The following is an 11713-nucleotide window of genomic DNA, read 5'->3' as shown; positions in this document are numbered from 1 at the left end:
CTATCTCTACCGGACAAAATTAATTTGCAATGCTATTGGACAAAGAATCTTCGCATTGCCATTAGTTTTCTACAATCTAACATCTGCCCTTAGAGAATTATGAAATATTTTGATCAATAGTAAATAGTTAAGTCGAAACAGGTATATAGCCCTAAGAAATTAGGTAATACATGTTTAAGCTTGTTAGGCAATGCTTTAGTCTTACATTGAAAAGCCACGTGATTATCGTTTTGCCTGTTTGCATGTTTCAGATGTTTTATTTCTTATCAAAACAACATAGTACTCAAATATCCAGAATCATTCATTTTAAAAATAAGTTGACTCTTCTTTAACAGAAGAATTTACATTTTTCTTTTTTTCTTGAAATACTGTTTCTATTTATCCTCCCTATATTCTAATTTAATATATTTTCATGTTTGACTATTTTCCAGTTAGTATTTCTACTTTATGAATGAGGAAACAGAGTAACAAATAGCTGAGTTGAGGAAAGAATGCAATATCAAATCTGATCGCTCATACTATAGTAAATAACCTCTGGACTACACAGTGTTTAACCTGTAGATTATAATTTTAGATGCTTTCCTAAAAAAAAAAAAAAATGATCATGAAGAGATATTTGCATTCCTTGTTCACTGCAGCATTAAGTACAATAGCCAAGATGGCAAAACAACCTAAATATCCATTGACAGATATATTAATAAAGAAAATGTATTACACTAGTACACATACAATAAAATATTTTCAGCTTTAAAAAAGAAGAAAAAACTACCATATGTGACAATATGGGTGAACTTTGAGGATATTATGCAAAGCAAAATAAGTCAGTCACAGAAGGACAAATACTGCATGATACCACTTACATGAGGTATCTAAAATAGTCAAATAGGCTTTTTGAGCTTCTTTTGCTCAGCCAGCTCCAAACTCTTTGGAGTGTACTTTCTCTTCTAATAATGGCCCTTGAGCCATTCTCTACTGCTCAGGCCTGCTTCTACTTTTTTAAAATGTATTTTTTCTTCTAATAAACTGTCTTTTCCTGCAACTTTATAAATAAATAAATAAAATAAAATAAGTCAAATAGGGGCCAGCGGGCCAGCGAGCTATGTTCGAACTGAGCTTGCAACTGAGCTGTCAACAGGTGGCAGGATGGCTCAGCTGGTGAAAGCACACGCTCCTAACAAGGTTGCCGGTTCCACTCCTGCATGGGATGGTGGGCTACGTCCACCCGCAACTAAGATTGAACATGGCACCTTGAGTTGAGTGGACACGAGCTGCCTACGGGTGTCCGGATGGTGACTGACTGGACTTGGAGCTGAGCTAGCTACACTCTCCACACCTAAAACTGAAGGACAACAACTTGGCTGTTCCGCTTTCCCAGTTCCCCAACACTGTTCCCCTTCCCCAATTCCCCAATAAAATCTTAAACATTTTTTTTTTAAATTGGGGAATTGGGGGATGGGAACAGCGCTGGGGACGGGGAAGAGACAAGTTGCTGTCCTTTCTGTTCTTCAGTCTAGTTGTGGAGGACGTCGCTTCACTGGCCCAAGTTGGCACCATCATTGCGCTCTTCCTGGGCAAGGCAGATCAGTCCCCGGCTTCTGGATGGCCACTCATGGCGGCTGCTGGCCGCTTACACTGGCTGCTGGCTACACATGGTAGCTACACTGCCACAGGGGCTGCAGCCTACGCCATCGCCAGCGACTCACGGCAGCCCATCTCCAGGTTGAGCTGTTGTTCAGCATCTTAGCTGTAGAGGGCAGTGTCACTGGCCCTCATATGTGGGATCCGAACCGGGGTTCTCTGGCGTCCCAAGCCAGCTCTTAACCAACGTGCCACTCGGCCGGCCCCCCAATAAAATCTTTAAAACAATAAATAAGTGGGCCAGCCAAGTGGCACGTTGGTTAGGAGGAGTTGGCTGGGGACACCAGCTCTGAGCATCAGGGCCCCGGTTCAGATCCCACATGAGGGCCAGTGATGCTGCGCCCTCTACAGCTAAGATGGTGAACAACAGCTCAATCTGGAGCTGGGCTTCAGTGGGGCTGGCCAGCAGCGGGCATGAGCTTTCCTGAGCCACCTTCAGTGGCCATCCAATGGCCAGCAAACGACTGCCTCACCCGGGAAAAGTGCAATAATGCCAACATGGGTCAGTGAAGCAATGACCTCCACAACTAGACTGAAGAACAAAAGGACAGCAACTTGTCTGTTCCCTTTACTCGATTCCCCAATGCTGTTCCCTTCTCCCAACTCCCCAATAAAAAAAATATTTTAAAAAATAATAATAAATAAATAAATATAAATAAAACAGTCAAATAGTCTTTGCTCACGGAAAAAAAAAAAAACTGGAATTGGGTTGCCGAGTGCTGGAGGGAGGGGAAATGAGGAGTTGCTAATTAATAAGTATAAAATGTCAGTTATGCAAGACAAGTAAATTCTAGTGATCTGCTGTACAGTATTGTGCCTGTAGATTACAATACTATATTGTACTCTTACAAATCTGTTAAGACAGGGGCCGGCTGAATGGCTCGTTGGTTGAGAGTTGGCTTGGGAGAGGGAGCTCTGAGCAGCGGGGCCACAGGTTCAAATCCCACATGGGCCAGTGACGCTGTGCCCTCTACAGCTAAGATGGTGAACAACAATTCTACCTGGAGCTGGGCTGCCGTGAGTTGCCAGCGACGGGGTAGGCTGCAGTGAGCTGCCGTGAGCGGCTGTCCAATGGCCAGCGACCAATCTACCTCACCTGGGAAGAGCACAATGATCACAGTACCAACATGGGCCAGTGAAGCAACGTCCTCCACAACTAGACTGAAGAACAAAAAGACAGCAACTTGTCTGTTCCCCTTCCCTGATTCCCCAACACTGTTCCCTCCCCCAATTCCCCAATAAAAATCTTTAAAAAAAAAAATCTGTTAAGAGGGTAAATCTCATGTTAACTGTTCTGATCACAATAAAATTTTTAAAAATTCATCATGACAAATATTCACTGTTTTACCCTGGGTAGTTTCTTTTTCCATAAAATGAAGATAAAAAAATTTCCAAACCATAGGGCTTTTGTCAAGTTAAATGTGTGTACAAAAATACTCATATAATGCCTGACTTGGAATAACCACCTGATAGTTATTATTCTTTTTATCTGCTTTAAATTATATTTTTATTGATAGTGAGATCAATATACAATTATATAAATACATAGTTTTCTGTATATTTCTTGCATTTCTGTTTTTTTCTTTTTATGAATTGACTATTCCTTTGCCTATTTTTTTACTTAAGTGTTCATCTTTGTTATCATTGATTCATAAGAGCGATTTATATTTTAAAGATAATTCTATATATGACATATATTTAGCAAATACTGTCAAAGTTTATCAGTTGTCTTAACTTAGCATTTTTAAATTATGAATAGGCTATTTTTTTCAACTTTTTATTATGAAAATTTACCAACACACAGAAAAGTTGAAAGAACAGTATATGGAATGCACATTTACCAAACAACTATTCAACTACATTTTAACAATTCATCATATTTCCTTTATCTTTCTATTTTGTGGGATTTTTTTGGCTGAAACATTCCAAAATATGTTGCAGACATCCTATCAGTCCACATCTACATGCGTTAGCATGCATCTCCAAAGAACTTAGGCATTCTCATATATGTCCACAAACATCATCATCACCTCTAATATCACGTACTAGAGAAGTTTTCAGTTGTCTCATTAAAATTCTATAAATAAATAAGCCTGTAAAGTCTTCAAAATCAAAGGAGATCTTTCAGCGACTAAGTTTTTTCATTCCCGTAAAATTCCTAGTGAGTCTATGAGCATCTATAAAAAGCGTCAATAAAAATCAGAAGGTTTTACTTCGGCCCACAGCGATCTTCGCACCACAACTGTAGTGAAGAATAGTAGAACCAGTGCATTGATCCTAGACTGTGAGAAGCCCAAGTTCCTCTTGATCACCCCCTGCCCCGCCCCCGTGTCTCTCTATTCTAAATATTCCTCATAAAGTAATTCAAAGGAGAATGACAGCTAAACAGAAGACACCTGGGAACAACTGCCTGAAAGGCAGTTGTGGAAGCTGTTAGCCTCATATAAACATGAGTAAACAGACCAAATAACAGCTTGAAATATTTAGTTTAGCCCTCCGTGTATCTACCGGATGTGCGAGTCATTTGTCTTGTAATTACGTCCTGTTTCCTAGGCACACATTTATCCTGCTTCAAACATCCCTAGCAGAGCAGCCTTTTTCAGTGTATCTTGGTGCAGTCAGAATAAGAAGGCATGATGTTCCCAGAACTTTTGTGCAACCATTTCTGTAATAAAGACAAATTTGGGGTTTTTTCCAACCATTATTCAATATTCCACAAGAGGAGAATTTTATCATTGAAATCTGAACCAAGTGATGCAAAATAGAGGTTATAAAACGAGTGCTCCTTTGAACTCTCTTACTAACGTGACTATTAACAATTGGAAGGAATTCAAATATTTTACTTTTAAATATGACTTAGCAAAGGCTGGAAGGCATTAAAGACTGCAGAGCTCAGCACCTGTTTGGTGACATTTAATGAAAAGCAGAAGCATCCCCCTTTACCCATGAATGCAAACCATTTTAAATTATTACCAGAATGGGCCTGAAACCGATTATGAAAAGTGTGGTTTTTGTGCCCTGGAATTTATAGCATCAGCATCTCCTTGGAACCTGGAACTTTGGCTGTATCAGCAGAGAGGGAAGCAGGGGTCCACCATGACCTTGAATCCACCTAGGCATTCATGAGAGCCCAATCCAGCCAGCCCCACATACTAAAATGTGGAAGGCATAGGTGGGTGTTTCCTCCTAGGTTCAGCCACACTCCTTCCTTGGATTTAAGACTCAAATTCTATTCCAACATACAAGTGCTACTTCTCTGCATCTTACTGATGCACACACACACACACACACACACACACACACACACACACACACACACTAATAAAAACACTAGCTAATATTTATGGTTATTTGGGATCCCTTTGTGTAAACTGTCTTAACACATGACACCTAATAGGTTTGCAACAGAATTCTGTTAAATCAGTTTTCTCATTTTTTCAGTATTTTACAGTGATCCTTCAGGTGAATATGGATAAGTAATGAAGGTCAGGCTTACAGAGATTTTATGACTTTCTCGCAGTCATAGAGGAAAATGATGTTAGGTCTGTCTCAGCAGGTAAGTGACACCATTGAGACAATTACCAACATTTTCTGTTAATAAGGTACTTGTGCCACCATGACTCAGTAGGTTCTTACTTTTCATACGTGGCAAGGCTCTCGGTATTTTTACTGGGCACCCTCCATAACTAGGAAGAGCAATCTGAAAGAGGGGCTAAAGGAAATGTAGGAACTGAGGTGCTATTTGCTGTCGTTGCCTCAAATCCCCACTAAATGGAGAAGGCAGAGGTCAATATCCGTCACTCGGGGAAGGATGGGGCGAAGCTGGGTGTTTCAGTGAGCAGGGGGCTGAGGAAGTGGAAATCACACTGCTGAGTTTCAAAGAGACATCACTTGCTCCGACACAGTGTATTTCTGGTAGACAGCTGAAGTCAGAGCTCTGGAAAGATAATCATGAGATATTTGCAGTCCAAGTGCTAAGGCTGTTAAGGGCCTGAGGAACCATGAAAAACCTAACAGTACTCAATTCGGTGTGAGATGCCGTCCTCCCCCAGCTTCTGCCACCTGGTAAAACTTCTCTGTTTTTTGTTTGTTTGTTGTTGTTTTTCTGGGGGGGGAACAGTGTGTTTTTCCAGGACCCATCAGCTCCAGGTCAGGTAGTTGTTTCAATCTAGTTGTGGAGGGCATGTCTCGGTGGCCCATGTAGGGATCAAACCGACAACCTTAGTGTTATGAGCACTGTGCTCTAACCAACTGAGCTAACCGGCCACCCCAAAATGTCTCTGTTTTATATAAACAAACAAACATAAATGACTGTTTTGTTCCTTCCTCTGTTTATCAAATCTTCTGTTCCTCCTCACACATCCCATACCTGGAGCAGTGAAGCAGGCAGCAGGAAATGGGGTTAATGGGTGGTGTTATCAAGAATTAAAGAAACTGGTTTCACGAAGATGGCCTGAAAGTGAAGAAGTAAGCCCCTCCCCTCCCAAAGCCAAAACCAAAGCAAAGGTTTTGATGACAAAGGAAGCAGAGCTGAAAGGCGTCCACAGCCACAGAAAAAAGATTCACATGTCACCCACCTTCCAAAGGCCCAAGATACTGCAGCTCTGAAGGCAGACTAAATATCCTCGGAAGAGCACCCCCAGGAGAAACAAGCTTGACCACTAGCTGTCATCAAGTTCCCCCTAACTACCAAGTCAGCCATGAAGAAGAAAAAAGAACAATACACCTGTGTTCATTGTGAATGTCAAGGTCAACAAGCACCAGATCAACCAGGCTGTGAAGAAGCTCTGTGACATTGACATGGCCAAGGTCAACACCCTGATCAGGCCTGATGGAGAGAAGAAGGCAAATATTCAACTGGCTCCTGACTATGATGCTTTGGATGTTGCCAACAAAATTAGGATCATCTAAACTGAGTCCAGGGGGTGACCAGTTAGCTCAGTTGGTTAGAGCATTGTGCTGATACCACCAAGGTTATCAGCCAGTTCAATCCCTACATGGGCCACTGTAAGCTCTGCCTTCCCTAAAAGAGTCAACTATGCCATTGTATCATGAAAACAATGTGTAACCAATGATCAACAAAATTAAAAAAAAAATAGCTAGCATTTCGCTCACTAGGCCCTGCACTATGGTCCACCTGCCTGCTAATTTTTTTTTTTTTTTTTTTTTTAGCTGAGCCATCCTGCTACCTGTTGGCAGCTCAGCGGCTGCTCAGCTTGGGCTGGACTCGAACTGCTATTGCTCAGAGCTCAAACTCTTGAGCGAGCTCTTAACCAACTGAGCCACTCGGCCAGACCCTCACCTGCCTGCTAATTTATTCCTCATCCCTTTATTAGAATTTATCCCTGCTTACAGAGAAAAAATTTAAGAGCACCCAGTTAACATGTGGTCGGGCTAAACGTTGAACCCAATCTTTCTGATAACAGATGATAGGGCTCTTACCTTCTACATTATGCTGTCTTTATTGAAATAAATTGGGGTATCTAAAAATGAAAATAAAGAAAAGAGAGGGGGGAATAGAAAAGGAAGAAATGCATGAGGAGACGTTATCCACATTCTTTTAGAAAGGCAAATTCCATTCCCATGTGAAATATGCAGATGATGTTTCCTGCCACACACACAAGCTGTCACTGTAAATGACATCAATATAACATTCTCTACACTACATGCATGTATGCCCCAGCAGCTTAGTGAATGTGCTGTCCAGCTGGGACCCCTGCCACAGGGGGCTTGGAGGAGCTGAGGACTCTTTACTACTGAAATCCCTGACTGGATTTCCACTGGAAATAAATATCTGGCTTCTCACTGCAAATTGCAATTTTTAACATTTCATGATTTGGGAGCAAGAATCAAAATATGTAATGTTCAAAGAATGAATAGAAAGGTACAGGCATTAATTAGCCTTTGGAAGGGAAATCAAAATATGTATTACTCTCAACATTCAAAAGCGGAAAAGTGCTGTTTTTCAAAGAGTATTTATGGAGTATGGAAGTCTTCCTTGAAAGGATAACTTGATTTGATGGCAGGGAGAATGAGACGGCCTTGGCAAAAGCAAAGTGATTCGTTTCTATTCTCTAGTTTGACTACCACAGTTAGATAACTAGGTACTTCTAGATTGATAGTTATAGCCCGTTTGATCAAATGAAAAAGTTCTGGAAATAAAACCATTGACAGATGGCTAAATTTATTTGGATTATTCTAAATCATGAAACGCTAATGTCTTTATGAGTTGAGCTTCTTGAAAGTAACTGATGACAAAATAACTGCAGGTAGACTTATTAAGCATTTTAGATAGTTAAGAGGTATAAAGTCATTTGTTGTGTTGTTTTTTAAAGTTAATGTTTGTTGACTATTTTGTGACAATAGCCAAGTCTATTTCAAAATGCTTTACTCAATTATACTTACTGGACGAGCCTTTTAAAAGAAAAATTATAAATCTATATGTTTAAGTACAACCCATGAAAACACTGAAAAAGTAATAAGGACATAAGTATAAAAAACACCTTGAAAGCTAGATCTTTGTTTAATATCTAACTTTAACATTCCCCAGGGTGAGAAGCTACCTGGGGTGAGTAATAAAAAAACTTTCCCTTCTGCATAAAGTCTTGGCTATGCCTACTCCATGTCCCCTAAAATAATAGAAATAGTATTGGCTCCTTTTATTGTCACACACACACACACACACACACACACACACACACACACACACACACACACACACACCTAAGCACTCTTGTCTTCTCCATTATCACTATACAGTCAACATATTCTGATAAGATCAGGGTAACACATTTTGTTTTGTTTTGTTTTGTTTTATTGGTGAAAAGTGCATCCCTCCAGGACCCATCAGCTCCAAGTCAAGTAGCTGTTTCAAACTAACTGAGCCAACTGGCCACCCCTAAAGATTTCCTTTTAATAGAAATGAAACTAACACAACTACATTAAAAGGTACTTACATTTATCTTAGAATATACTAGGACCAAGAAAAATAGAAACAAATTGCAACTGAGCTATGCATGTGACATTAAAGCCAGTCTGGTCTACTCTTGTTCCATGATTTATAGTTTAATTCACAACTTTATTTTTACAAACAAATGAAAACTAGTGAGAAGTTGAATGCTAGCCTTCTATTGAGCACCAATTTCAATTAGCTGGAAACCACTGACTGTGCTTTCCTAATTCCTTTACTCAAAACTTGGATTCCTTCCCAAAGGAGCTCTATTAATTGGGAGAAACCTTTCCTAAGTTTGTTCCTTTTCTGTCCCAAATTTTTGTTTCCCTCTTTAGAAATAAATACAGAATGTTGCCCTAATTTAAAGTAATAAAATTTTAATGGCGCCCGGCTAGCTCAGTCAGTAGAACATGAGACTCTTAAAGTAATAAAATTTTATAGCAGAATATTTATTTTACAAATTACTCTGAGCTATCATTTTTTAAAATCTGGCCAGCCGAGTGTCTCAGTTAATTAAGATAGCTCACTCAAGAGTGCAAGCTCTGAGCAACAGCGGTTCGATGCCCGGCCCGAGCTGAGCTGCCGCTGAGCTGCCAACAGGTGGCAGAATGGTTCAGCTAAAAAAAAAGAAAAGAAAAGAAAATCTAAAAACTAGGCACAAATGAATGTTAGTAGTAGCTGCCTCCAAATGCATAGGATTATGAGGGGTTTTTTTTTCCTTCTTCTTTCTTGTACTTCTACATTCTATAATCCTTAAGTTTGAAGTGAGTAAAGAAAGACCTAAGGTTTAATATTTCCAAATCAAAAAGAAGGAGACTCAGATGTCATGGCTGGGGGCAGCTGTGCCAAACTACTAAGGTAAGTTACTATCACACATTCTATATTTGGCGCTTCTCTTGGTGAGGCAACTTCATGGAGAATAATACAGTCAGTTTTGCCAACTTGATAAAATAACAATTCAATTAAAGTGCTTTCTTGTGTTTAAACCCTAAGATTTGAGAGGAAATAAAAATAATATGTAAGGGCTTTTCCAACACCCCTTCTGTAATATATTACCTGAAAACCTGGACACAGTTTTTAAGCCCAAGTAGTTGATTCCTTCACACCAAGATGTTTTAGTTTCTCAGGGTTTACAAAACTCCCTGAAATGGGTACCATTAATCTAATGTGTAAAGCACATGATTGAAGTTTTATACATTTGCATAAATTAAACCTACCAGTCATTAATCCAGAGGTGACCTTTGTCAGTTGGCGGATGTTTTCTGATTCTCTGAACACAAAGGGAGTACACAGTATATTTGAGTTGCTCCCTCCATCTGGCATTCTGTGATCCACCACACAGGTCTACAGCATACAATGAGTCAGCCCTGGGCTGTATTCTCTGCTCTGTGTGGACAATGACAAAGTACTTTTGTGGGATATAACCCTTACCTTTGTTTGTCTGGAGGCTGTGCAAATTAAATGCTTTCACAAAATAAGAAAAATAACTTCCCAGCTACATTACAATATAAACATTTTCTCCTACTTAATGTAGTTGAGTCATAAAAATGCTTTTGTAGCATGGGTGGTCAGAATATAAAAGCATATACAAGGAAGATGGAATTTATTCTGGAAAATATCATTTCCCAGTCTGGTAAAGGCCCTCAAATTTAGCTGTTTATTGAAGAAATGATAAATTATATTGCTTTTCTTTATCCTTTGACATTTTTTTGTTTTTTGCCTCACTAAACAAAAATTAGTTCCCTCATGTACATATATAACTTTTTTTAAATTTAGTTACTTGGAGTTAGGTTTTTGGGACTTACAAGGGTTAACATTTATAATACAGATTAAGGTGTTATCATGCAATATTATTCATAAGCATATTAGCAAAAGCTGAAAGGTTTCCTGCAGTGACAACAAGGTCTTCTAATTCCCCTTCTCTGTTCTTACAGTGAAGCTTGAGTGCTCAAGTCTGATTAAAATGGTGAACCCAGAAGAGTGGTTGGCAGAGCTCGGGGTGAGACTGTCTGCATTCATTCAATTACTATCAGTGATTTATAGTGTGCCTACTATGTACCAGGCAGTGTTCCAGGGTCTGTGGGTAGAATAAGGAGTACAAGAGACAAGACGCCCACTTTCAAGGTTGAAAGTTTATATTCTAGTGGGGAAAGACCCACTAAACAAATACATTAAAAAATTTAAGATTGCATGAAATGTTCCAAAGATAAGGAAACAGAACACTATAAGAGAATCTAACTAGAGGGGGTGGCTGAAGCCAGAAGGAAAAGCTATTGTAGGGAAGGAAAACGTTTTCCTCGACCCTCTTAGGGTTCTGGGCTGGGTCAGAAAATTACACTGACTGAATAACAGAATAAGCATACAAATTTATTTAATATACGTTTTACTTAACAGAGGAGCCCTCTGAAGGAAATGAAGACCCAAAGAAACAGTCAGACCCTGAGTATTTTTATGCTAGGTTTGATGACGAGTGGGTAGTTGTATAGAAATATGATAGGTTAGAAAATCTGAGATAAGTAAACTGGGATACTCAGCAAGTCCTGTTTGTTTGGATTCTTCTCTCTGTGGCCCTTTGTTTTAGTAGATAAGGATGCTTCTTTCCTCAAGGTAGAGGGAGGGTCCCTCTCACAGGAGGGTTTTATGACCTGTTTCACGGGAGATGGGAGGAGGGAAGATCAGAGTGATCCTCCTGCTTCTGTCATTTTGTCAAACTTCTTTAGCTTAAAATATTCAATATGCCCAGGTGCCACATTTTGAGATAACATGTTCTTAACCCCATTACTATCCATATGAGGATGCAAGGAGCAGAATTCCAAAGAGGGGGGAATAGCAGGTGCAAAATCCTATGGTAAGAAAATGTGTGGGTTTCATAAGCAGTGGAACACAGCAAAAGAAGAGGAGGAGGAGGAGGAGGTAAGGACAAACATCGGTCATGCTACAAAGAACTTGGCAGGAACTGGTGCCATATTTGATTTTCTTCTCAGTGGGAAATCTATCCCAAAATGCCTCTCACCTTTTATGACTTCTCTTCTGAGACACAATGTAATCTTTGTTCAAGAAGGGCATTTTTTTATAAGCATATTTCAAGCTGTTCCTTTAGCCACACTTTTCCCCAATAAGCCC

Source organism: Hipposideros armiger, unplaced genomic scaffold, assembly GCF_001890085.2.
Source record: "Hipposideros armiger isolate ML-2016 unplaced genomic scaffold, ASM189008v1 scaffold_142, whole genome shotgun sequence".
In the NCBI taxonomy this organism is placed as follows: Eukaryota; Metazoa; Chordata; class Mammalia; order Chiroptera; family Hipposideridae; genus Hipposideros; species Hipposideros armiger.
The sequence above is the reverse complement of the archived record's forward strand: the minus strand, read 5'-3'. Positions refer to the sequence as shown.